General features: G+C 39.2%; 17 non-coding genes across 17 annotated transcripts in view; all 17 read left to right on the top strand.

The window, feature by feature from the left end:
• The first annotated feature begins 3,115 nt into the window (after positions 1 to 3,115).
• On the top strand, positions 3,116 to 3,234 carry LOC132150744 (5S ribosomal RNA). The gene has a single exon (XR_009435926.1). It is a non-coding gene; the product is annotated as a 5S ribosomal RNA (ribosomal RNA).
• Positions 3,235 to 4,127: 893 nt separating this feature from the next.
• On the top strand, positions 4,128 to 4,246 carry LOC132151068 (5S ribosomal RNA). The gene has a single exon (XR_009436232.1). It is a non-coding gene; the product is annotated as a 5S ribosomal RNA (ribosomal RNA).
• Positions 4,247 to 4,330: 84 nt separating this feature from the next.
• Positions 4,331 to 4,449, top strand: LOC132150563 (5S ribosomal RNA). Its single transcript, XR_009435792.1, has one exon. It is a non-coding gene; the product is annotated as a 5S ribosomal RNA (ribosomal RNA).
• An 84-nt stretch (positions 4,450 to 4,533) lies between these two features.
• LOC132150509 (5S ribosomal RNA) lies at positions 4,534 to 4,652 on the top strand. Its single transcript, XR_009435738.1, has one exon. It is a non-coding gene; the product is annotated as a 5S ribosomal RNA (ribosomal RNA).
• Positions 4,653 to 6,499: 1,847 nt separating this feature from the next.
• On the top strand, positions 6,500 to 6,618 carry LOC132150146 (5S ribosomal RNA). Its single transcript, XR_009435389.1, has one exon. It is a non-coding gene; the product is annotated as a 5S ribosomal RNA (ribosomal RNA).
• Positions 6,619 to 7,510: 892 nt separating this feature from the next.
• On the top strand, positions 7,511 to 7,629 carry LOC132150743 (5S ribosomal RNA). Its single transcript, XR_009435925.1, has one exon. It is a non-coding gene; the product is annotated as a 5S ribosomal RNA (ribosomal RNA).
• Positions 7,630 to 7,713: 84 nt separating this feature from the next.
• Positions 7,714 to 7,832, top strand: LOC132150742 (5S ribosomal RNA). The gene has a single exon (XR_009435924.1). It is a non-coding gene; the product is annotated as a 5S ribosomal RNA (ribosomal RNA).
• Positions 7,833 to 7,916: 84 nt separating this feature from the next.
• On the top strand, positions 7,917 to 8,035 carry LOC132150016 (5S ribosomal RNA). The gene has a single exon (XR_009435267.1). It is a non-coding gene; the product is annotated as a 5S ribosomal RNA (ribosomal RNA).
• Positions 8,036 to 9,935: 1,900 nt separating this feature from the next.
• Positions 9,936 to 10,054, top strand: LOC132150654 (5S ribosomal RNA). Its single transcript, XR_009435880.1, has one exon. It is a non-coding gene; the product is annotated as a 5S ribosomal RNA (ribosomal RNA).
• Positions 10,055 to 10,762: 708 nt separating this feature from the next.
• On the top strand, positions 10,763 to 10,881 carry LOC132151112 (5S ribosomal RNA). The gene has a single exon (XR_009436272.1). It is a non-coding gene; the product is annotated as a 5S ribosomal RNA (ribosomal RNA).
• Positions 10,882 to 10,965: 84 nt separating this feature from the next.
• On the top strand, positions 10,966 to 11,084 carry LOC132150687 (5S ribosomal RNA). The gene has a single exon (XR_009435912.1). It is a non-coding gene; the product is annotated as a 5S ribosomal RNA (ribosomal RNA).
• Positions 11,085 to 11,168: 84 nt separating this feature from the next.
• LOC132150646 (5S ribosomal RNA) lies at positions 11,169 to 11,287 on the top strand. The gene has a single exon (XR_009435872.1). It is a non-coding gene; the product is annotated as a 5S ribosomal RNA (ribosomal RNA).
• A 5,389-nt stretch (positions 11,288 to 16,676) lies between these two features.
• LOC132150653 (5S ribosomal RNA) lies at positions 16,677 to 16,795 on the top strand. Its single transcript, XR_009435879.1, has one exon. It is a non-coding gene; the product is annotated as a 5S ribosomal RNA (ribosomal RNA).
• Positions 16,796 to 17,258: 463 nt separating this feature from the next.
• LOC132149850 (5S ribosomal RNA) lies at positions 17,259 to 17,377 on the top strand. Its single transcript, XR_009435111.1, has one exon. It is a non-coding gene; the product is annotated as a 5S ribosomal RNA (ribosomal RNA).
• Positions 17,378 to 18,255: 878 nt separating this feature from the next.
• LOC132150652 (5S ribosomal RNA) lies at positions 18,256 to 18,374 on the top strand. Its single transcript, XR_009435878.1, has one exon. It is a non-coding gene; the product is annotated as a 5S ribosomal RNA (ribosomal RNA).
• A 597-nt stretch (positions 18,375 to 18,971) lies between these two features.
• LOC132149848 (5S ribosomal RNA) lies at positions 18,972 to 19,090 on the top strand. The gene has a single exon (XR_009435109.1). It is a non-coding gene; the product is annotated as a 5S ribosomal RNA (ribosomal RNA).
• A 3,552-nt stretch (positions 19,091 to 22,642) lies between these two features.
• Positions 22,643 to 22,742, top strand: part of LOC132150545 (5S ribosomal RNA) — a 119-nt gene continuing 19 nt past the window's right edge. The window contains exon 1 of the ribosomal RNA XR_009435774.1: positions 22,643 to 22,742. This exon is cut by the window's right edge and continues 19 nt beyond it. This is a non-coding gene — a ribosomal RNA (5S ribosomal RNA).

Raw genomic sequence — 22,742 nt, 5'->3', positions numbered from 1 at the left:
GAATAAATGGAATACGAATGGAAGAGGGAGAAGAATTAAAGAAAATATTTCAATATGCTGATGACACGACAATTGTGGTTGAAAATGTAGAAAGTGTTAAAAGAGTGATGGAGAAAACAAAACTGTATTGTGAGGGTTCGGGTGCAAAAATAAATGAAGAAAAAACTGTATACATGAAATATGGAAGGGTGGAGGTTCTTACAGGGATCTGTAATTTTATGGAGGTGCAAGAAATAAAGATTTTAGGAATAATTGTAGCAAAGAATGAAAAGGAGGCTATGGACAGTATGTGGGAAGAGACGGTGGGAGGGATGGAAAGAAGACTGATTTTCTGGAGAAGCAGGGTTTTAAGTTTAAAGGGGAAAATTTTAGTTGTAAACATGCTAATGTTATCTAGAATGTGGTATACATTACATGTGATGCCATTGCCAGACTGGGTTTTAAAGAGAATAAAGAAATGTGTTTTAGAATTTTTATGGGACAAAAAGCCTCCAAGAATTGCATATTTTACACTGATAGGGAAACCGGGGGAGGGAGGGATGGGTTTGGTGGATGTAGAACAAAAAATGAAAAGCATGAGAGTAAAGGTGGTAAGAAAATATTTGGATGATACGAACAGAGCAGAGTGGAAGAGATTGATGGCTCTTTATTTAAATAAATGTGGGAATTTTAATTTGGGGGACAATGTTTTATGGATGAAGCTTAAGAATTGGATGATGGAGGGGATCCCACGATTTTACAAAGAGGTTTTAAGCGCTTGGAGGCTTTTTTTAACAGAGGTGGATTTTAATCCGGAGGGGAGGGAAATGATTTTAAATCAACCTCTGTTTTTAAATGGAAAAATAAAGATGCAAGAGTATGATATCTATTTTAAGAAGTGGTTGCAAGCGGGATTTGTAAAGGTGAGGGATGTTTTATGGGAATTTAAAGAGGGATTTTTACCACTTCAAGTGATCATAGATGCAATGGATGAGGAGAAGGAGGACTTTAATGTAAATGTTTTAAAAAGACAATACGAACAAGTAAAAAAAGCAATCCCAGGACAATGGCTGGATGAAATTATTAATGAGGGAGAAAAAGAAAAGAAAATGAGCGTGTTTCTAAAATGTAAAGACAATATGGTGAATTTTAATTTGGGTTCTGTTAAAATGTTTTATGGGTTTTTTATAAATGGAGTTTTTAAAAAACCTCTTGCCAATCAGTTATGGATAAGGCATTTTAATGAAATCGAAGAGGAAGATATATGGAAGAACATGACATGGAAATGGTTGGATGCGGATTTAGAAAGTTTTGATTATTTTATTAGACAAAATGTGATTTTTACGGAAATGAGATTGTGTGCAATGCAGAAAGAAACTAATGCCCTATGCAGAGTTTGTAAAAAAGAAGATGAAGGAATTTTACATTTGTTTTTATTCTGTGAGAAGTTGAGCCCATTTTTTAAGAAATTAAAGGAAATAATCAAAGACTTAAGAGATAATGAGGTGGACTGCAACTGGAATAGATTTTTTATGTTGGGAATGGCAGAGAATACAGCAAACAAGAAACTAATTAATTTGTTTTTAATTTTGGCCAAAAAAGCTATATGGAAAAGAAGGAATATAGTCAAAAACAGAGATTTTACTGCAAACCTATGGTTGATTTTTAAACAGTTGGTTGAAGATTATGTAAAAATGCTGTACAGTTATTTTAAACTGGAAAACAAGATGGGGGATTTTTATGGAATTTTTAGGAAGGAGGTTACATATATTTTAAAACAAAAGCACTTTTATATGCCAAAAGAAGATTACTGAACTTGATGAATTTGTGATTTTAGATGTTTTTGGTTTTTAGTGTTATGCATTTTTGGAAAAATGCTTTTGTGAAATGCTTTTGCATTTATGAAAATTTCCCTGTAACAGCTTTAATGTCTTGTACACTACTTGTATTTTGACTGATAATAAAAAAAAAATAAATAAAAAAAAAAAAAAAAAAAAAAAAAAAGCTATTCCCGATCTCGTCTGATCTCGGAAGCTAAGCAGGTTCGGGCCTGGTTAGTACTTAAATGGGAGACCGCCTGGGAATACCAGGTGCTGTAAGCTTTTGGGTTTCCTTCCCTACTTATATAAAGCACTGCCGATTATAGTGGCTGATCTTTAAATAGCCCTCTCTTTGCAGCCTCCTTCGCTTATGGCCATACCATACTGGCTATGCCCGATCTCAACTGATCTCCAAATCTAAGCAGGTTTGGGCCAGGTTAGTACTTTTGGATTTTTTCAGTAATTATCTAATAGGCCTGGTTAGTACTTTTGGAAATTTTCACTAATTGTCCAATAATCTTGCAAAAAAAAAAAAAGAGTCAATGCCCGATCTCAGAATGTAAGTAGGTTTGGGCCAGGTTAGTACTTTTGGATTTTTTCAGTAATTATCTAATAGGGCTGGTTAGTACTTTTGGAAATTTTCACTAATTGCCCAATAATCTTGCAAAAAAAAAAAAAAAAAAAGAGTCAATGCCCGATCTCAGAATGTAAGCAGGTTTGGGCCAGGTTAGTACTTTTGGATTTTTTCAGTAATTATCTAATAGGCCTGGTTAGTAATTTTTAAAATTTTCACTAATTGTCCGATAATCTTGCAAAAAAAAAAAAAAAAAGAGTCAATGCCCGATCTCAGAATGTAAGCAGGTTTGGGCCAGGTTAGTACTTTTGGATTTTTTCAGTAATTATCTAATAGGCCTGGTTAGTACTTTAGGAAATTTTCACTAATTGTCCAATAATCTTGCAAAAAAAAAAAAAAGAGTCAATGCCCGATCTCAGAATGTAAGCAGGTTTGGGCCAGGTTAGTACTTTTGGATTTTTTCAGTAATTATCTAATAGGCCTGGTTAGTACTTTAGGAAATTTTCACTAATTGTCCAATAATCTTGCAAAAAAAAAAGAGTCAATGCCCGATCTCAGAATGTAAGCAGGTTTGGGCCAGGTTAGTACTTTTGGATTTTTTCAGTAATTATCTAATAGGCCTGGTTAGTACTTTTGGGAATACCAGGTGCTGTAAGCTTTTGGGTTTCCTTCCCTACTTATATAATGCACTGGCGATTATAGTAGCTGATCTTTAAATAGCCCTCTCTTTGCAGCCTCCTTCGCTTACGGCCATACCAACCTGGCTATGCCCGATCTCGTCTGATCTCGGAAGCTAAGCAGGTTTGGGCCTGGTTAGTACTTGGATGGGAGACCGCCTGGGAATACCAGGTGCTGTAAGCTTTTGGGTTTCCTTCCCTACTTATATAAAGCACTGGCGATTATAGTGGCTGATCTTTAAATAGCCCTCTCTTTGCAGCCTCCTTCGCTTATGGCCATACCATCCTGGCTATGCCCGATCTCAACTGATCTCCAAATCTAAGCAGGTTTGGGCCAGGTTAGTACTTTTGGATTTTTTCAGTAATTATCTAATAGGCCTGGTTAGTACTTTTGGAAATTTTCACTTATTGTCCAATAATCTTGCAAAAAAAAAAAAAAGAGTCAATGCCCGATCTCAGAATGTAAGTAGGTTTAGGCCAGGTTAGTACTTTTGGATTTTTTCAGTAATTATCTAATAGGGCTGGTTAGTACTTTTGGAAATTTTCACTAATTGTCCAATAATCTTGCAAAAAAAAAAAAAAAAAAAGAGTCAATGCCCGATCTCAGAATGTAAGCAGGTTTGGGCCAGGTTAGTACTTTTGGATTTTTTCAGTAATTATCTAATAGGCCTGGTTAGTACTTTTGGAAATTTTCACTAATTGTCCAATAATCTTGCAAAAAAAAAAAAAAAAGTCAATGCCCGACCTCAGAATGTTAGAAGGTTTGGGCCAGATTAGTACTTTTGGATTTTTTCAGTAAATATCTAATAGGCCTGGTTAGTACTTTTGGAAAAATTCACTAATTGTCTAATAATCTTGTAAAAAAACAAAAAAGAGTCAATGCCCGATCTCAGAATGTAAGCAGGTTTGGGCCAGGTTAGTACTTTTGGATTTTCTCAGTAATTATCTAATAGGCCTGGTTAGTACTTTTGGGAATACCAGGTGCTGTAAGCTTTTGGGTTTCCTTCCCTACTTATATAATGCACTGGCGATTATAGTGGCTGATCTTTAAATAGCCCTCTCTTTGCAGCCTCCTTCGCTTACGGCCATACCAACCTGGCTATGCCCGATCTCGTCTGATCTCGGAAGCTAAGCAGGTTTGGGCCTGGTGAGTACTTGGATGGGAGACCGCCTGGGAATACCAGGTGCTGTAAGCTTTTGGGTTTCCTTCCCTACTTATATAAAGCACTGGCGATTATACTGGCTGATCTTTAAATAGCCCTCTCTTTGCAGCCTCCTTCGCTTACGGCCATACCAACATGGCTATTCCCGATCTCGTCTGATCTCGGAAGCTAAGCAGGATTGGGCCTGCTTAGTACTTGGATGGGAGACCGCCTGGGAATACCAGGTGCTGTAAGCTTTTGGGTTTCCTTCCCTACTTATATAAAGCACTGGCGATTATAGTGGCTGATCTTTAAATAGCCCTCTCTTTGCAGCCTCCTTCGCTTACGGCCATACCAACCTGGCTATTCCCGATCTTGTCTGATCTCGGAAGCTAAGCAGGTTTGGGCCTGGTTAGTACTTAAATGGGAGACTGCCTGGGAATACCAGGTGCTGTAAGCTTTTGGGTTTCCTTCCCTACTTATATAAAGCACTGCCGATTATAGTGGCTGATCTTTAAATAGCCCTCTCTTTGCAGCCTCCTTCGCTTATGGCCATACCATCCTGGCTATGCCCGATCTCAACTGATCTCCAAATCTAAGCAGGTTTGGGCCAGGTTAGTACTTTTGGATTTTTTCAGTAATTATCTAATAGGGCTGGTTAGTACTTTTGGAAATTTTCACTAATTGCCCAATAATCTTGCAAAAAAAAAAAAAAAAGAAAGAGTCAATGCCCGATCTCAGAATGTAAGCAGGTTTGGGCCAGGTTAGTACTTTTGGATTTTTTCAGTAATTATCTAATAGGCCTGGTTAGTAATTTTTAAAATTTTCACTAATTGTCCGATAATCTTGCAAAAAAAAAAAAAAAAAAGAGTCAATGCCCGATCTCAGAAAGTAAGCAGGTTTGGGCCAGGTTAGTACTTTTGAATTTTTTCAGTAATTATCTAATAGGCCTGGTTAGTACTTTTGGAAATTTTCAATAATTGTCCAATAATCTTGAAAAAAAAAAAGAGTCAATGCCCGATCTCAGAATGTAAGCAGGTTTGGGCCAGGTTAGTACTTTTGGATTTTTTCAGTAATTATCTAATAGGCCGGGTTAGTACTTTTGAAAATTTTCACTAATTGTCCAATAATCTTGCAAAAAAAAAAAAAAAAAGTCAATGCCCGACCTCAGAATGTTAACAGGTTTGGGCCAGGTTAGTACTTTTGGATTTTTTCAGTAAATATCTAATAGGCCTGGTTAGTACTTTTGGAAAAATTCACTAATTGTCTAATAATCTTGTAAAAAAACAAAAAAGAGTCAATACCCGATCTCAGAATGTAAGCAGGTTTGGGCCAGGTTAGTACTTTTGGATTTTTTCAGTAATTATCTAATAGGCCTGGTTAGTACTTTAGGAAATTTTCACTAATTGTCCAATAATCTTGCAAAAAAAAAAAAAAAGACTCAATGCCCGATCTCAGAATGTAAGCAGGTTTGGGCCAGGTTAGTACTTTTGGATTTTTTTCAGTAATTATCTAATAAGCCTGGTTAGTACTTTTGGAAATTTTCACTAATTGTCCAATAATCTTGCAAAAAAAAAAAAAAAAAGAGTCAATGCCCGATCTCAGAATGTAAGCAGGTTTGGGCCAGGTTAGTACTTTTGGATTTTTTCAATAATTATCTAATAGGCCTGGTTAGTACTTTAGGAAATTTTCACTAATTGTCAAATAATCTTGCAAAAAAAAAAAAAAAGAGTCAATGCCCGATCTCAGAATGTAAGCAGGTTTGGGCCAGGTTAGTACTTTTGGATTTTTTCAGTAATTATCTAATAGGCCTGGTTAGTACTTTTGGGAATACCAGGTGCTGTAAGCTTTTGGGTTTCCTTCCCTACTTATATAAAGCACTGGCGATTATAGTGGCTGATCTTTAAATAGCCCTCTCTTTGCAGCCTCCTTTGCTTATGGCCATACCATCCTGGCTATGCCCGATCTCAACTGATCTCAGAATGTAAGCAGGTTTGGGCCAGGTTAGTACTTTTGGATTTTTTCAGTAATTATCTAATAGGCCTGGTTAGTAATTTTGGAAAAATTCACTAATTGTCTAATAATCTTGTAAAAAACAAAAAAGAGTCAATGCCCGATCTCAGAATGTAAGCAGGATTGGGCCAGGTTAGTACTTTTGGATTTTTTCAGTAATTATCTAATAGCCCTGGTTAGTACTTTTGGGAATACCAGGTGCTGTAAGCTTTTGGGTTTCCTTCCCTACTTATATAATGCACTGGCGATTATAGTGGCTGATCTTTAAATAGCCGTCTCTTTGCAGCCTCCTTTGCTTATGGCCATACCAACCTGGCTATGCCCGATCTTGTCTGATCTCGGAAGCTAAGCAGGTTTGGGCCTGGTTAGTACTTGGATGGGAGACCGCCTGGGAATACCAGGTGCTGTAAGCTTTTGGGTTTCCTTCCCTACTTATATAAAGCACTGGTGATTATAGTGGCTGATCTTTAAATAGCCCTCTCTTTGCAGCCTCCTTCGCTTATGGCCATACCATCCTGGCTATGCCCGATCTCAACTGATCTCCAATTTTAAGCAGGTTTGGGCCAGGTTAGTACTTTTGGATTTTTTCAGTAATTATCTAATAGGCCTGGTTAGTAATTTTTTAAATTTACACTAATTGTCCGATAATCTTGCAAAAAAAAAAAAAAAAGAGTCAATGCCCGATCTCAGAATGTAAGCAGGTTTGGGCCAGGTTAGTACTTTTGGATTTTTTCAGTAATTATCTAATAGGCCTGGTTAGTACTTTTGGAAATTTTCACTAATTGTCCAATAATCTTGCAAAAAAAAAAAAAAAAGAGTCAATGCCCGATCTCAGAATGTAAGCAGGTTTGGGCCAGGTTAGTACTTTTTGATTTTTTCAGTAATTATCTAATAGGCCTGGTTAGTACTTTTGGAAATTTTCACTAATTGTCCAATAATCTTGCAAAAAAAAAAAAAAAATTAAATGCCCGACCTCAGAATGTTAGCAGGTTTGGGCCAGGTTAGTACTTTTGTATTTTTTCAGTAAATATCAAATAGGCCTGGTTAGTACTTTTGGAAAAATTCACTAATTGTCTAATAATCTTGTAAAAAAACAAAAAAGAGTCCATGCCCGATCTCAGAATGTAAGCAGGTTTGGGCCAGGTTAGTACTTTTGGATTTTTTCAGTAATTATCTAATAGGCCTGGTTAGTACTTTTGGGAATACCAGGTGCTGTAAGCTTTTGGGTTTCCTTCCCTACTTATATAATGCACTGGCGATTATAGTGGCTGATCTTTAAATAGCCCTCTCTTTGCAGCCTCCTTCGCTTACGGCCATACCAACCTGGCTATGCCCGATCTCGTCTGATCTCGGAAGCTAAGCAGGTTTGGGCCTGGTTAGTACTTGGATGGGAGACCGCCTGGGAATACCAGGTGCTGTAAGCTTTTGGGTTTCCTTCCCTACTTATATAAAGCACTGGCGATTATAGTGGCTGATCTTTAAATAGCCCTCTCTTTGCAGCCTCCTTCGCTTACGGCCATACCAACCTGGCTATGCCCGATCTCGTCTGATCTCGGAAGCTAAGCAGGTTTGGGCCTGGTTAGTACTTGGATGGGAGACCACCTGGGAATACCAGGTGCTGTAAGCTTTTGGGTTTCCTTCCCTACTTATATAAAGGACTGGCGATTATAGTGGCTGATCTTTAAATAGCCCTCTCTTTGCAGCCTCCTTCGCTTACAGCCATACCAACGTGGCTATTCCCGATCTCGTCTGATCTCGGAAGCTAAGCAGGTTTGGGCCTGGTTAGTACTTGGATGGGAGACCGCCTGGGAATACCAGGTGCTGTAAGCTTTTGGGGTACCTTCCCTACTTATATAAAGCACTGGCGATTATAGTGGCTGATCTTTAAATAGCCCTCTCTTTGCAGCCTCCTTCGCTTATGGCCACACCATCCTGGCTATGCCCGATCTCAACTGATCTCCAAATCTGAGCAGGTTTGGGCCAGGTTAGTACTTTTGGATTTTTTCAGTAATTATCTAATAGGCCTGGTTAGTACTTTAGGAAATTTTCACTAATTGTCCAATAATCTTGCAAAAAAAAAAAAAAAGAGTCAATGTCCGATCTCAGAATGTAAGCAGGTTTGGGCCAGGTTAGTACTTTTGGATTTTTTCAGTAATTATCTAATAGGCCTGGTTAGTACTTTTGGAAATTTTCACTAATTGTCCAATAATCTTGCAAAAAAAAAAAAAAAAGAGTCAATGCCCGATCTCAGAATGTAAGCAGGTTTGGGCCAGGTTAGTACTTTTTGATTTTTTCAGTAATTATCTAATAGGCCTGGTTAGTACTTTTGGAAATTTTCACTAATTGTCCAATAATCTTGCAAAAAAAAAAAAAAAATTAAATGCCCGACCTCAGAATGTTAGCAGGTTTGGGCCAGGTTAGTACTTTTGTTTTTTTTTCAGTAATTATCTAATAGGCCTGGTTAGTACTTTTGGAAATTTTCACTAATTGTCCAATAATCTTGAAAAAAAAAAAAAAGAGTCAATGCCCGATCTCAGAATGTAAGCAGGTTTGGGCCAGGTTAGTACTTTTGGATTTTTTCAGTAATTATCTAATAGGCCTGGTTAGTACTTTTGCAAATTTTCACTAATTGTCCAATAATCTTGCAAAAAAAAAAAAAAAAGTCAATGCCCGACCTCAGAATGTTAGCAGGTTTGGGCCAGGTTAGTACTTTTGGATTTTTTCAGTAAATATCTAATAGGCCTGGTTAGTACTTTTGGAAAAATTCACTAATTGTCTAATAATCTTGTAAAAAAACAAAAAAGAGTCAATACCCGATCTCAGAATGTAAGCAGGTTTGGGCCAGGTTAGTACTTTTGGATTTTTTCAGTAATTATCTAATAGGCCTGGTTAGTACTTTTGCAAATTTTCACTAATTGTCCAATAATCTTGCAAAAAAAAAAAAAAAAGTCAATGCCCGACCTCAGAATGTTAGCAGGTTTGGGCCAGGTTAGTACTTTTGGATTTTTTCAGTAAATATCTAATAGGCCTGGTTAGTACTTTTGGAAAAATTCACTAATTGTCTAATAATCTTGTAAAAAAACAAAAAAGAGTCAATACCCGATCTCAGAATGTAAGCAGGTTTGGGCCAGGTTAGTACTTTTGGATTTTTTCAGTAATTATCTAATAGGCCTGGTTAGTACTTTAGGAAATTTTCACTAATTGTCCAATAATCTTGCAAAAAAAAAAAAAAAAAAGACTCAATGCCCGATCTCAGAATGTAAGCAGGTTTGGGCCAGGTTAGTTAATTTGGATTTTTTTCAGTAATTATCTAATAGGCCTGGTTAGTACTTTTGGAAATTTTCACTAATTGTCCAATAATCTTGCAAAAAAAAAAAAAAAAGAGTCAATGCCCGATCTCAGAATGTAAGCAGGTTTGGGCCAGGTTAGTACTTTTGGATTTTTTCAATAATTATCTAATAGGCCTGGTTAGTACTTTAGGAAATTTTCACTAATTGTCAAATAATCTTGCAAAAAAAAAAAAAAAGAGTCAATGCCCGATCTCAGAATGTAAGCAGGTTTGGGCCAGGTTAGTACTTTTGGATTTTTTCAGTAATTATCTAATAGGCCTGGTTAGTACTTTTGGGAATACCAGGTGCTGTAAGCTTTTGGGTTTCCTTCCCTACTTATATAATGCACTGGCGATTATAGTGGCTGATCTTTAAATAGCCCTCTCTTTGCAGCCTCCTTCGCTTATGGCCATACCAACCTGGCTATGCCCGATCTTGTCTGATCTCGGAAGCTAAGCAGGTTTGTGCCTGGTTAGTACTTGGATGGGAGACTTTCTGGGAATACCAGGTGCTGTAAGCTTTTGGGTTTCCTTCCCTACTTATATAAAGCACTGGCGATTATAGTGGCTGATCTTTAAATAGCCCTCTCTTTGCAGCCTCCTTCGCTTATGGCCATACCATCCTGGCTATGCCCGATCTAAACTGATTTCCAAATCTAAGCAGGTTTGGGCCAGGTGAGTACTTTTGGATTTTTTCAGTAATTATCTAATAGGCCTGGTTAGTAATTTTTAAAATTTTCACTAATTGTCCGATAATCTTGCAAAAAAAAAAAAAAAAAGAGTCAATGCCCGATCTCAGAATGTAAGCAGGTTTGGGCCAGGTTAGTACTTTTGGATTTTTTCAGTAATTATCTAATAGGCCTGGTTAGTACTTTTGGAAATTTTCACTAATTGTCCAATAATCTTGCAAAAAAAAAAAAAAAAAGAGTCAATGCCCGATCTCAGAATGTATGCAGGTTTGGGCCAGGTTAGTACTTTTGGAAAAATTCACTAATTGTCTAATAATCTTGTAAAAAAACAAAAAAGAGTCAATGCCCGATCTCAGAATGTAAGCAGGTTTGGGCCAGGTTAGTACTTTTGGATTTTTTCAGTAATTATCTAATAGGCCTGGTTAGTACTTTTGGGAATACCAGGTGCTGTAAGCTTTTGGGTTTCCTTCCCTACTTATATAAAGCACTGGCGATTATAGTGGCTGATCTTTAAATAGCCCTCTCTTTGCAGCCTCCTTCGCTTACGGCCATACCAACCTGGCTATTCCCGATTTCGTCTGATCTCGGAAGCTAAGCAGGTTTGGGCCTGGTTAGTACTTGGATGGGAGACCGCCTGGGAATACCAGGTGCTGTAAGCTTTTGGGTTTCCTTCCCTACTTATATAAAGCACTGGCGATTATACTGGCTGATCTTTAAATAGCCCTCTCTTTGCAGCCTCCTTCGCTTACGGCCATACCAACCTGGCTATTCCCGATCTCGTCTCATCTCGGAAGCTAAGCAGGATTGGGCCTGCTTAGTACTTGGATGGGAGACCGCCTGGGAATACCAGGTGCTGTAAGCTTTTGGGTTTCCTTCCCTACATATATAAAGCACTGGCGATTATAGTGGCTGATCTTTAAATAGCCCTCTCTTTGCAGCCTCCTTCGCTTACGGCCATGCAAACCTGGCTATTCCCGATCTCGTCTGATCTCGGAAGCTAAGCAGGTTCGGGCCTGGTTAGTACTTAAATGGGAGACTTCCTGGGAATACCAGGTGCTGTAAGCTTTTGGGTTTCCTTCCCTACTTATATAAAGCACTGCCGATTATAGTGGCTGATCTTTAAATAGCCCTCTCTTTGCAGCCTCCTTCGCTTATGGCCATACCATCCTGGCTATGCCCGATCTCAACTGATCTCCAAATCTAAACAGGTTTGGGCCAGGTTAGTACTTTTGGATTTTTTCAGTAATTATCTAATAGGCCTGGTTAGTACTTTTGGAAATTTTCACTAATTGTCCAATAATCTTGCAAAAAAAAAAAAAGAGTCAATGCCCGATCTCAGAATGTAAGTAGGTTTGGGCCAGGTTAGTACTTTTGGATTTTTTCAGTAATTATCTAATAGGGCTGGTTAGTACTTTTGGAAATTTTCACTAATTGCCCAATAATCTTGCAAAAAAAAAAAAAAAAAAGAGTCAATGCCCGATCTCAGAATGTAAGCAGGTTTGGGCCAGGTTAGTACTTTTGGATTTTTTCAGTAATTATCTAATAGGCCTGGTTAGTAATTTTTAAAATTTTTACTAATTGTCCGATAATCTTGCAAAAAAAAAAAAAAAAAGAGTCAATGCCCGATCTCAGAATGTAAGCAGGTTTGGGCCAGGTTAGTACTTTTGGATTTTTTCAGTAATTATCTAATAGGCCTGGTTAGTACTTTTGGAAATTTTCACTAATTGTCCAATAATCTTGCAAAAAAAAAAAAAAAGAGTCAATGCCCGATCTCAGAATGTAAGCAGGTTTGGGCCAGGTTAGTACTTTTGGATTTTTTCAGTAATTATCTAATAGGCCTGGTTAGTACTTTTGGAAATTTTCACTAATTGTCCAATAATCTTGCAAAAAAAACAAAAAAAAGTCAATGCCCGACCTCAGAATGTTAGCAGGTTTGGGCCAGGTTAGTACTTTTGGATTTTTCAGTAAATATCTAATAGGCCTGGTTAGTACTTTTGGAAAAATTCACTAATTGTCTAATAATCTTGTAAAAAAACAAAAAAGAGTCAATACCCAATCTCAGAATGTAAGCAGGTTTGGGCCAGGTTAGTACTTTTGGATTTTTTCAGTAATTATCTAATAGGCCTGGTTAGTACTTTAGGAAATTTTCACTTATTTTCACTGTTTTGAAAAATGGCGCCGCAGTGTGTGGCTCGCCGTTTACCTTTGCTGGGATTATTGCTAATTTGCCTGTTTCTACTGCTTGTCACTCGAAATGTGTCACCGTTGCTGGTGTATGACCGCCTGACTTTGTTAAGTATATGTAACTCTGTGGAGAAAGTGCCGATCTATGGCTCTGTTGGTCAGTCAGCCACGCTGCCGCCTTTCATCGCGTCCATACCTGCCTATCTATGGCGTGAACCCTGCCTGCCACTCCGCAGAAATCGCCGCAGGAAACGCGGGAAGAGAGGCGGAATACGTGTCAGGCTCAGAGCGTACCTGACATCATCCTCCACCTGCGATCGGGGTCATCCGTGTTTTGGGTCGTCAGCTGGGTTCATCGGCTGCAATGTGCGTTCTTTGGCATGCAATTACCGGTGGCTCCGGTCGATTGTACCGGGCTCCGAGTGCCCATCTCCCCGCTACTGGAACAGGAAGCGCTCCTCCAAGCGAGGCTGCGTGCTTGGGAATCTCCGCCCGCTCAGTCGTGCTTCCCAACGGACTGAAAGGCGCTCAATTCACATGGCGCTGATCAACACTAGGTCACTTACAAATAAGACTTTTATATTGAATGACTATTTTATGACAATCGCTCTGGACTTTTTGTTGTTGACGGAAACATGGTTGAAACCAGGTGATGACAGCGCCTTCTCGGAGCTCCTCCCCCCTGGCTGCTCTTTCTACAACTCCCCACGAGTGTCAGGTCGAGGCGGTGGGCTGGCCACGCTCTTCAAAAATGAGTACAGATGCCGGTTACTACCTGCACTTGTCTATAATAGTTTTGAACTTCAGCTGTTTGTGGCTGATCTAGATTATCCTGTATTGTTTGCAGTTATTTATCGCCCACCAAAGCCAAACAAAGATTTTATGCACGAGTTCTCTGAGTTTTTAGCTGATGTTGTTCCTAAATATGATAAGCTTTTGGTTTGTTGGGATTTCAATATCCATGTGTGTTGTCCCTCAAACCCACTTGCTCATGATTTTAAAACTCTTTTAAGTTCTTTTGGCTTAAATCAATGTGTGGAAGGTCCGACACATCAACTTGGCCACACGTTGGATCTCATTATTTCACACGGGCTCTCAGTTTCACTTGAAGAAATAACAGAATCTGGTATCTCAGATCACTTCCCCATTAGATTTGAGATCAGTATTCCACCACCCACTAGTAAACCTGTCTCCTCAGCCTCTAGACGCCGCTGCATCACACCCTCTGTAGGTGTAGAGTTTGCTTCTGTGTTTATGGGCTCACAGTTTTATGCTATGAATGGTCTGGTCTCTCCTTCATCCCCAGATAATATTCTTTCTGTGTTTCTCTCCACAAGCACTGAAATTCTAGACTCTATTGCCCCTTTTCGGACTAAATCTATTAAACCTAAGGTGGATCCTTGGCTAAATGACACCACAAGGGCCCTTAGGCAACACTGTAGGCAAGCCGAACGAAAGTGGAAAAAGGACAAATTATTTTCTTCACTAGGTTTATTAAGAGACAGCCTAGCCACATACCAGAAGGCTGTGAAGGCGGCGAAGATGCACTATCTTTCTTCAGTCATAAATAGCAGTTGTCATGAACCTAGAGTTTTATTTAATACCATTAACTCTGTGTTGAATCCATGCACCTCTGATCCGACAGAGGTTTCAGTTAGTACATGTGAGAAATTTCTTGGTTATTTTACGGACAAAGTAGCAGCTGTCAGGCAAAACTGCAGTGCTAATTTTAACGTGTTTGTACCTGCTGCTCCGGTGCTTTCTGCTGTTTTTGAGGATTTTAAGCCAGTTTCACTTACACTGCTTTCTGAGGTAGTGCAGCACATGAAACCCACCAACTGTCCGTTAGACATTGTCCCAGCCAGGATAGTGAAAGAAGTTTTTAATACCGCCATTGGGTCAAGTTTACTCACTTTAATTAATTTGTGTCTTAGTCTAGGTTGTGTCCCAGCTGCATTTAAACATGCTGTGGTCAGGCCCCTACTTAAGAAACCAAATCTTGACCCTTCAGTGTTATCTAACTTTAGACCAGTTTCTCATCTGCCTTTTCTGTCAAAGGTTTTGGAAAAAGTTGTTTTTATACAGTTACAAGCCTTTATGCAGAAAAATTCTGTCCTCGAAAAATTTCAGTCTGGTTTTAGATCACGTCACAGTACCGAGTCTGCACTGCTAAGAGTACATAATGATATTGCCTTGTCTGTGGATGCCGGGAGTCCTGCTGTGTTAGTGCTTTTGGACCTCACAGCAGCGTTCGATACGGTGGACCATGCAGTCCTCCTCTCTCGTCTTGAGCATTGTGTGGGCATTCGAGGTTTGGCACTTCAATGGTTTAGCTCCTATTTAGCAGATAGGAGCTTCTCTGTTATGATTGGTGAATGCTCCTCGTCGGCTGCTCCTCTTTCTTGTGGGGTACCCCAGGGTTCAATTCTTGGCCCAATCTTGTTTTCTTTATATATGTTGCCGTTAGGGAGTATTATAGGAAAGCACAATCTATCCTTTCACTGTTATGCTGATGACTTGCAGATTTATTTGCCTTTAAAACCGAATGATAATGTCGCACTAGACTCCCTACTTAGTTGTATCGATGATATTAGGATGTGGTTGTCACAAAATTTTCTTAGTTTAAATAATGAAAAAACGGAGTGTATCATCTTCGGCAACCCAAACGGTTCAGCGGTGACTTTGGGGGCTTTGGCTCCATACCTTAAGCCTGCTGTCAGAAATTTAGGGGTTACTTTTGATTGCGACATGAAATTTGACAAGCAAATCAGCAATATTGTCAAAATGAGTTTTTTTCAGCTTCGTCTTCTAGCTAAAGTTAAGCCTTTTCTTAATAGGCATGATCTAGAAAAGGTGATTCATGCTTTTATTAGTTCGAGGTTGGATTATTGTAATGCTCTCTATGTAGGTTTAAGTCAAGGCTCTATTGCACGACTTCAACTTGTGCAAAATGCTGCCGCTCGGTTTTTAACAAATACACCTAAGCGTGTACACATTACTCCTGTCCTCTATTCCTTACACTGGCTTCCAGTACAGTTTAGAATAGATTTTAAGATTTTGTTGTTCGTTTTTAAGGCCCTAAATGGCCGAGCACCGGAGTACATAAGTGAGATTTTAACCCTGCGTGAGCACAGCCGGTCGTTACGGTCTTCAAATCAACTGGTTTTAGAAGTCCCAAGGTCAAAGTACAAGCGTTGGGGTGATCAGGCATTTGCAGTTGCTGCCCCAAGACTTTGGAACAAGTTACCCCCTGATATCCGTACAACTGCAGATGAAACTCTTTTTAGGTCTAAACTTAAAACCCACCTGTTTAGGACTCAATGCCCGATCTCAGAATGTAAGCAGGTTTGGGCCAGGTTAGTACTTTTGGATTTTTTTCAGTAATTATCTAATAGGCCTGTTTAGTACTTTTGGAAATTTTCACTAATTGTCCAATAATCTTGCAAAAAAAAAAAAAAAAAAGAGTCAATGCCCGATCTCAGAATGTAAGCAGGTTTGGGCCAGGTTAGTACTTTTGGATTTTTTCAATAATTATCTAATAGGCCTGGTTAGTACTTTAGGAAATTTTCACTAATTGTCAAATAATCTTGCAAAAAAAAAAAAAAAGAGTCAATGCCCGATCTCAGAATGTAAGCAGGTTTGGGCCAGGTTAGTACTTTTGGATTTTTTCAGTAATTATCTAATAGGCCTGGTTAGTACTTTAGGAAATTTTCACTAATTGTCCAATAATCTTGCAAAAAAAAAAAAAAAAAAAAAGACTCAATGCCCGATCTCAGAATGTAAGCAGTAATTATCTAATAGGCCTGGTTAATACTTTTGGGAATACCAGGTGCTGTAAGCTTTTGGGTTTCCTTCCCTACTTATATAAAGCACTGGCGATTATAGTGGCTGATCTTTAAATAGCCCTCTCTTTGCAGCCTCCTTCGCTTATGGCCATACCATCCTGGCTATGCCCGATCTCAACTGATCTCCAAATCTAAGCAGGTTTGGGCCAGGTTAGTACTTTTGGATTTTTTCATTAATTATCTAATAGGCCTGGTTAGTACTTTAGGAAATTTTCACTAATTGTCCAATAATCTTGCAAAAAAAAAAAAAAAAAAAGACTCAATGCCCGATCTCAGAATGTAAGCAGTAATTATCTAATAGGCCTGGTTAGTACTTTTGGGAATACCAGGTGCTGTAAGCTTTTGGGTTTCCTTCCCTACTTATATAATGCACTGGCGATTATAGTGGCTGATCTTTAAATAGCCCTCTCTTTGCAGCCTCCTTCGCTTATGGCCATACCAACCTGGCTATGCCCGATCTTGTCTGATCTCGGAAGCTAAGCAGGTTTGTGCCTGGTTAGTACTTGGATGGGAGACTTTCTGGGAATACCAGGTGCTGTAAGCTTTTGGGTTTCCTTCCCTACTTATATAAAGCACTGGCGATTATAGTGGCTGATCTTTAAATAGCCCTCTCTTTGCAGCCTCCTTCGCTTATGGCCATACCATCCTGGCTATGCCCGATCTCAACTGATCTCCAAATCTAAGCAGGTTTGGGCCAGGTTAGTACTTTTGGATTTTTTCAGTAATTATCTAATAGGCCTGGTTAGTAATTTTTAAAATTTTCACTAATTGTCCGATAATCTTGCAAAAAAAAAAAAAAAAAAGACTCAATGCCCGATCTCAGAATGTAAGCAGGTTTGGGCCAGGTTAGTACTTTTGGATTTTTTCAGTAATTATCTAATAGGCCTGGTTAGTACTTTTGGGAATACCAGGTGCTGTAAGCTTTTGGGTTTCCTTCCCTACTTATATAAAGCACTGGCGATTATAGTGGCTGATCTTTAAATAGCCCTCTCTTTGCAGCCTCCTTCGCTTACGGCCATACCAACCTGGCTGTGCCCGATCTCGTCTGATCTCAGAAGCTAAGCAGGTTTGGGCCTGGTTAGTACTTGGATGGGAGACCGCCTGGGAATACCAGGTGCTGTAAGCTTTTGGGTTTCCTTCCCTACTTATATAAAGCACTGGCGATTATAGTGGCTGATCTTTAAATAGCCCTCTCTTTGCAGCCTCCTTCACTCATGGCCATACCATCCTGGCTATGCCTGATCTCAACTGATCTCCAAATCTAAGCAGGTTTGGGCCAGGTTAGTACTTTTGGATTTTTTCAGTAATTATCTAATAGGCCTGGTTAGTACTTTTGGAAATTTTCACTAATTGTCCAATAATCTTGCAAAAAAAAAAAAAAAAGAGTTAATGCCCGATCTCTGAATGTAAGCAGGTTTGGGCCAGGTTAGTACTTTTGGAAATTTTCACTAATTGTCCAATAATCTTGCAAAAAAAAAAAAAAAAAAAAAGACTCAATGCCCGATCTCAGAATGTAAGCAGTAATTATCTAATAGGCCTGGTTAATACTTTTGGGAATACCAGGTGCTGTAAGCTTTTGGGTTTCCTTCCCTACTTATATAAAGCACTGGCGATTATAGTGGCTGATCTTTAAATAGCCCTCTCTTTGCAGCCTCCTTCGCTTATGGCCATACCATCCTGGCTATGCCCGATCTCAACTGATCTCCAAATCTAAGCAGGTTTGGGCCAGGTTAGTACTTTTGGATTTTTTCATTAATTATCTAATAGGCCTGGTTAGTACTTTAGGAAATTTTCACTAATTGTCCAATAATCTTGCAAAAAAAAAAAAAAAAAAAGACTCAATGCCCGATCTCAGAATGTAAGCAGTAATTATCTAATAGGCCTGGTTAGTACTTTTGGGAATACCAGGTGCTGTAAGCTTTTGGGTTTCCTTCCCTACTTATATAATGCACTGGCGATTATAGTGGCTGATCTTTAAATAGCCCTCTCTTTGCAGCCTCCTTCGCTTATGGCCATACCAACCTGGCTATGCCCGATCTTGTCTGATCTCGGAAGCTAAGCAGGTTTGTGCCTGGTTAGTACTTGGATGGGAGACTTTCTGGGAATACCAGGTGCTGTAAGCTTTTGGGTTTCCTTCCCTACTTATATAAAGCACTGGCGATTATAGTGGCTGATCTTTAAATAGCCCTCTCTTTGCAGCCTCCTTCGCTTATGGCCATACCATCCTGGCTATGCCCGATCTCAACTGATCTCCAAATCTAAGCAGGTTTGGGCCAGGTTAGTACTTTTGGATTTTTTCAGTAATTATCTAATAGGCCTGGTTAGTAATTTTAAAATTTTCACTAATTGTCCGATAATCTTGCAAAAAAAAAAGAGTCAATGCCCGATCTCAGAATGTAAGCAGGTTTGGGCCAGGTTAGTACTTTTGGATTTTTTCAGTAATTATCTAATAGGCCTGGTTAGTACTTTTGGAAATTTTCACTAATTGTCTAATAATCTTGTAAAAAAACAAAAAAGAGTCAATGCCCGATCTCAGAATGTAAGCAGGTTTGGGCCAGGTTAGTACTTTTGGATTTTTTCAGTAATTATCTAATAGGCCTGGTTAGTACTTTTGGGAATACCAGGTGCTGTAAGCTTTTGGGTTTCCTTCCCTACTTATATAAAGCACTGGCGATTATAGTGGCTGATCTTTAAATAGCCCTCTCTTTGCAGCCTCCTTCGCTTACGGCCATACCAACCTGGCTGTGCCCGATCTCGTCTGATCTCAGAAGCTAAGCAGGTTTGGGCCTGGTTAGTACTTGGATGGGAGACCGCCTGGGAATACCAGGTGCTGTAAGCTTTTGGGTTTCCTTCCCTACTTATATAAAGCACTGGCGATTATAGTGGCTGATCTTTAAATAGCCCTCTCTTTGCAGCCTCCTTCACTCATGGCCATACCATCCTGGCTATGCCTGATCTCAACTGATCTCCAAATCTAAGCAGGTTTGGGCCAGGTTAGTACTTTTGGATTTTTTCAGTAATTATCTAATAGGCCTGGGGCCTCATTTATAAAGCGTGCGTACGCACAAAACGGGGCTGGAAACGTACGTACGCCAGTTCCCACGCAAAGGTTGTGATCTATAAAAAACAAACTTGACGGGAGAATGTGCGCACCTTTAAGCAAACTTTGAGCCGTGCGTACGCACATTCTGGAGACAAAGGGAATTGGCGACACCGATGGTGAGGTCGTGAACTGAAGTTAGATTGTAGAAAATAAATGTGAGAAGAACGATTATAAGAATGAATGACATTTAATTTTCACTCCATTTCATACGTTATATCCACATTATCATGAAGATTAAATCCAACAGTGTTATTTGTGCCGATTGTTTTAGGCTATATACATCTAGTAAAATCCAAACGTAATTCAAAATGTATTAAAAGTAAAATAAAATAATAATCAGCGCTGCCTTACAGTCACATTGTCCACAACGGGAGCACAGGAGGACATGGCGCGATACATGTGATAGCCTACAGAATAGCATGAAATACCCTTTTATTAGAGAACTGCAGAACACAGTGTAAAAAGGAAATATTTTCCTTAATGTACATAGCCTATATCATAAAATGTCAAAGTCTGCAAATACAGTCATGAAGCACAATCGCTACTCATCATCGGTCCTAACTATTACGGTGTTCATTACAAAACCGTCAAGAAGCATGTGTTCACTATAACATTTTCGTCTTAAATTTTCGCCCACAAATTAATTAAGTGATTTTGTCAAGGTGTTAACGATCAGTCTATTTGCTAGAAACATATAAATTCTCCGGTGACCCGGGTATGTAATGCTTCATGATGGCACTCCTGGCACTGTTGGAGGATTACGCTAATGGCAGAATAAGGAGAGAACGAGTTTTCAGGGACCATGATGATTTCCTGGCCCATGATGATGACTGGCTAATAAGCCGATTTAGATTCCCTAGAGCTGTGCTCTTGGATCTATGTGCTGAATTGGGTCCAGTATTAGAGAGGGCAACACGCCGGAACCATGCCATCCCAGTCCAAATACAAGTCCTCACCACTCTGGGGTTCTTGGCAACCGGCTGTTTCCAGCGGGAATTGGCAGACAGGTAAATTAATAATATAAAAAAACAATAAGTAATCCTCAAATTTGTCTCTAAGACCTTTTTGTATATGAAATAATTCTATTGGAATCTACCATCTCACCCTATAGGTCTGGTATATCACAGCCGTCCCTGAGTGCCATAATATCTGTCGTTTTAAATGGTATACTTAATATGGTTAGTCGATACATCAGGTTCCCCTACACTGTGCGAGAACAGGCCGAAATTAAAACGCAATTTGCAGCAATGTCTGGTTTCCCAAATGTAATCGGCGCAATTGACTGCACTCATGTTGCTATAAGGGCACCATCTGAAAATGAATTTGCTTATGTTAATAGAAAGCATGTGCATTCTATTAATGTGCAAATCATATGTGACTCCAACATGACCCTCACAAACATTGTGGCACGCTGGCCTGGTTCAACACATGATTCCTTTATCTTGACACATAGCAGTGTAGGGAACAGACTAAATGCAGGCGCAGTACGTGATGGCTGGCTTCCCCACACACTCAAATGTACAGCGTTAATGATTAAAAATCGGTTTAACCTTGCTCCTCTGTGGTTTCAGTCACGTCAGTGTCTCCCTCCTTTTCCGACACAATACCACACACGCTGACCTCCCCAATTATAGCCGCGATTTTGCTGTCCACTGATGTGAGATCAGCTGTACATGGGCCCCCACCAGTTGCAGCCACGCTCTGGCGGTGGGAGGACAGTTTTCTCTTTGCCTCCACCTTGAATGAATGAGAATCTTTATTTCACATATTTTGCATACTGTAAGCACATGTAAATAAAACTTTTTGAAAATCAATATTGCTATTTATATAGGTATATAGCCTAATAAAACACAAATGTAATATGTTGGTAAAAAAAAAATTTGTATACCTTCAGGTCGGACCATTTTTTCTTTAATTCTGCAACTGTCCGTTCTGTCCCACTGACACAATTGACGGCAGAAGCAATACTTTGCCACTCGCACTGCTTCTTTTTATTAGTGACCCCACTGCTGTGGCCACCAAATAACACAGTTTTCCGAGCCTCCACCTCCCCTACAAGTGTTTCAATCTCAGTATCTGAGAAATTACGTTTTTTTCCTCTTTTCTCACCTGTCGCCATTATTAAAATTAGGCTAACAGAAATGCACGTTTTCACTTTCTTGGATTAATTAATTGGCGGGTCGCATGCCAGTTTTCCAGGTATATATGGGATTCCACTCTCATTTACATGCTGATCAGCAATCATGAGGTGATTTGCATTGACTATTTATGGTTAAAAATGGGCGTGTACAGGGCGGGATATGAGGCTGGTTCACGTACGCACATCTGCGGGTGATCTGTGATTTATAAAGGGAACATTGCTTACAGGTGTGCGTACGCACGGTTTTATAAATCGGAATATTTTTTGGCGTACGCCATTTTTGGCTTTTGGGCACACGTAAACTTTTAGTAAAGATCCTACGCATAGTTTTATAAATGAGACCCCTGGTTAGTACTTTTGGAAATTTTCACTAATTGTCCAATAATCTTGCAAAAAAAAAAAAAAAAGAGTTAATGCCCGATCTCTGAATGTAAGCAGGTTTGGGCCAGGTTAGTACTTTTGGAAATTTTCACTAATTGTCCAATAATCTTGCAAAAAAAAAAAAAAAAAAAAAAAAAGAGTCAATGCCCGATCTCAGAATGTAAGCAGGTTTGGGCCAGGTTAGTACTTTTTGATTTTTTCAGTAATTATCTAATAGGCCTGGTTAGTACTTTTGGAAATTTTCACTAATTGTCCAATAATCTTGCAAAAAAAAAAAAAGAGTCAATGCCCGATCTCAGAATGTAAGCAGGTTTGGGCCAGGTAAGTACTTTTGGATTTTTTCAGTAATTATCTAATAGGCCTGGTTAGTACTTTTGGAAATTTTCACTAATTGTCCAATAATCTTGCAAAAAAAAAAAAGAGTCAATGCCCGACCTCAGAATGTTAGCAGGTTTGGGCCAGGTTAGTACTTTTGGATTTTTTCAGTAAATATCTAATAGGCCTGGTTAGTACTTTTGGAAAAATTCACTAATTGTCTAATAATCTTGTAAAAAAACAAAAAAGAGTCAATGGCCGATCTCAGAATGTAAGCAGGTTTGGGCCAGGTTAGTACTTTTGGATTTTTTCAGTAATTATCTAATAGGCCTGGTTAGTACTTTTGGGAATACCAGGTGCTGTAACCTTTTGGGTTTCCTTCCCTACTTATATAATGCACTGGCGATTATAGTGGCTGATCTTTAAATAGCCCACTCTTTGCAGCCTCCTTCGCTTATGGCCATACCAACCTGGCTATGCCTGATCTTGTCTGATCTTGGAAGCTAAGCAGGTTTGGGCCTGGTTAGTACTTGGATGGGAGACCGCCTGGGA

The sequence above is a fragment of the Carassius carassius genome, chromosome 9 (genome assembly GCF_963082965.1).
Source record: "Carassius carassius chromosome 9, fCarCar2.1, whole genome shotgun sequence".
NCBI classification, from domain to species: Eukaryota; Metazoa; Chordata; class Actinopteri; order Cypriniformes; family Cyprinidae; genus Carassius; species Carassius carassius.
Note: the sequence above shows the minus strand (reverse complement) of the source record. Positions and strands in the feature narration are given on the sequence as shown.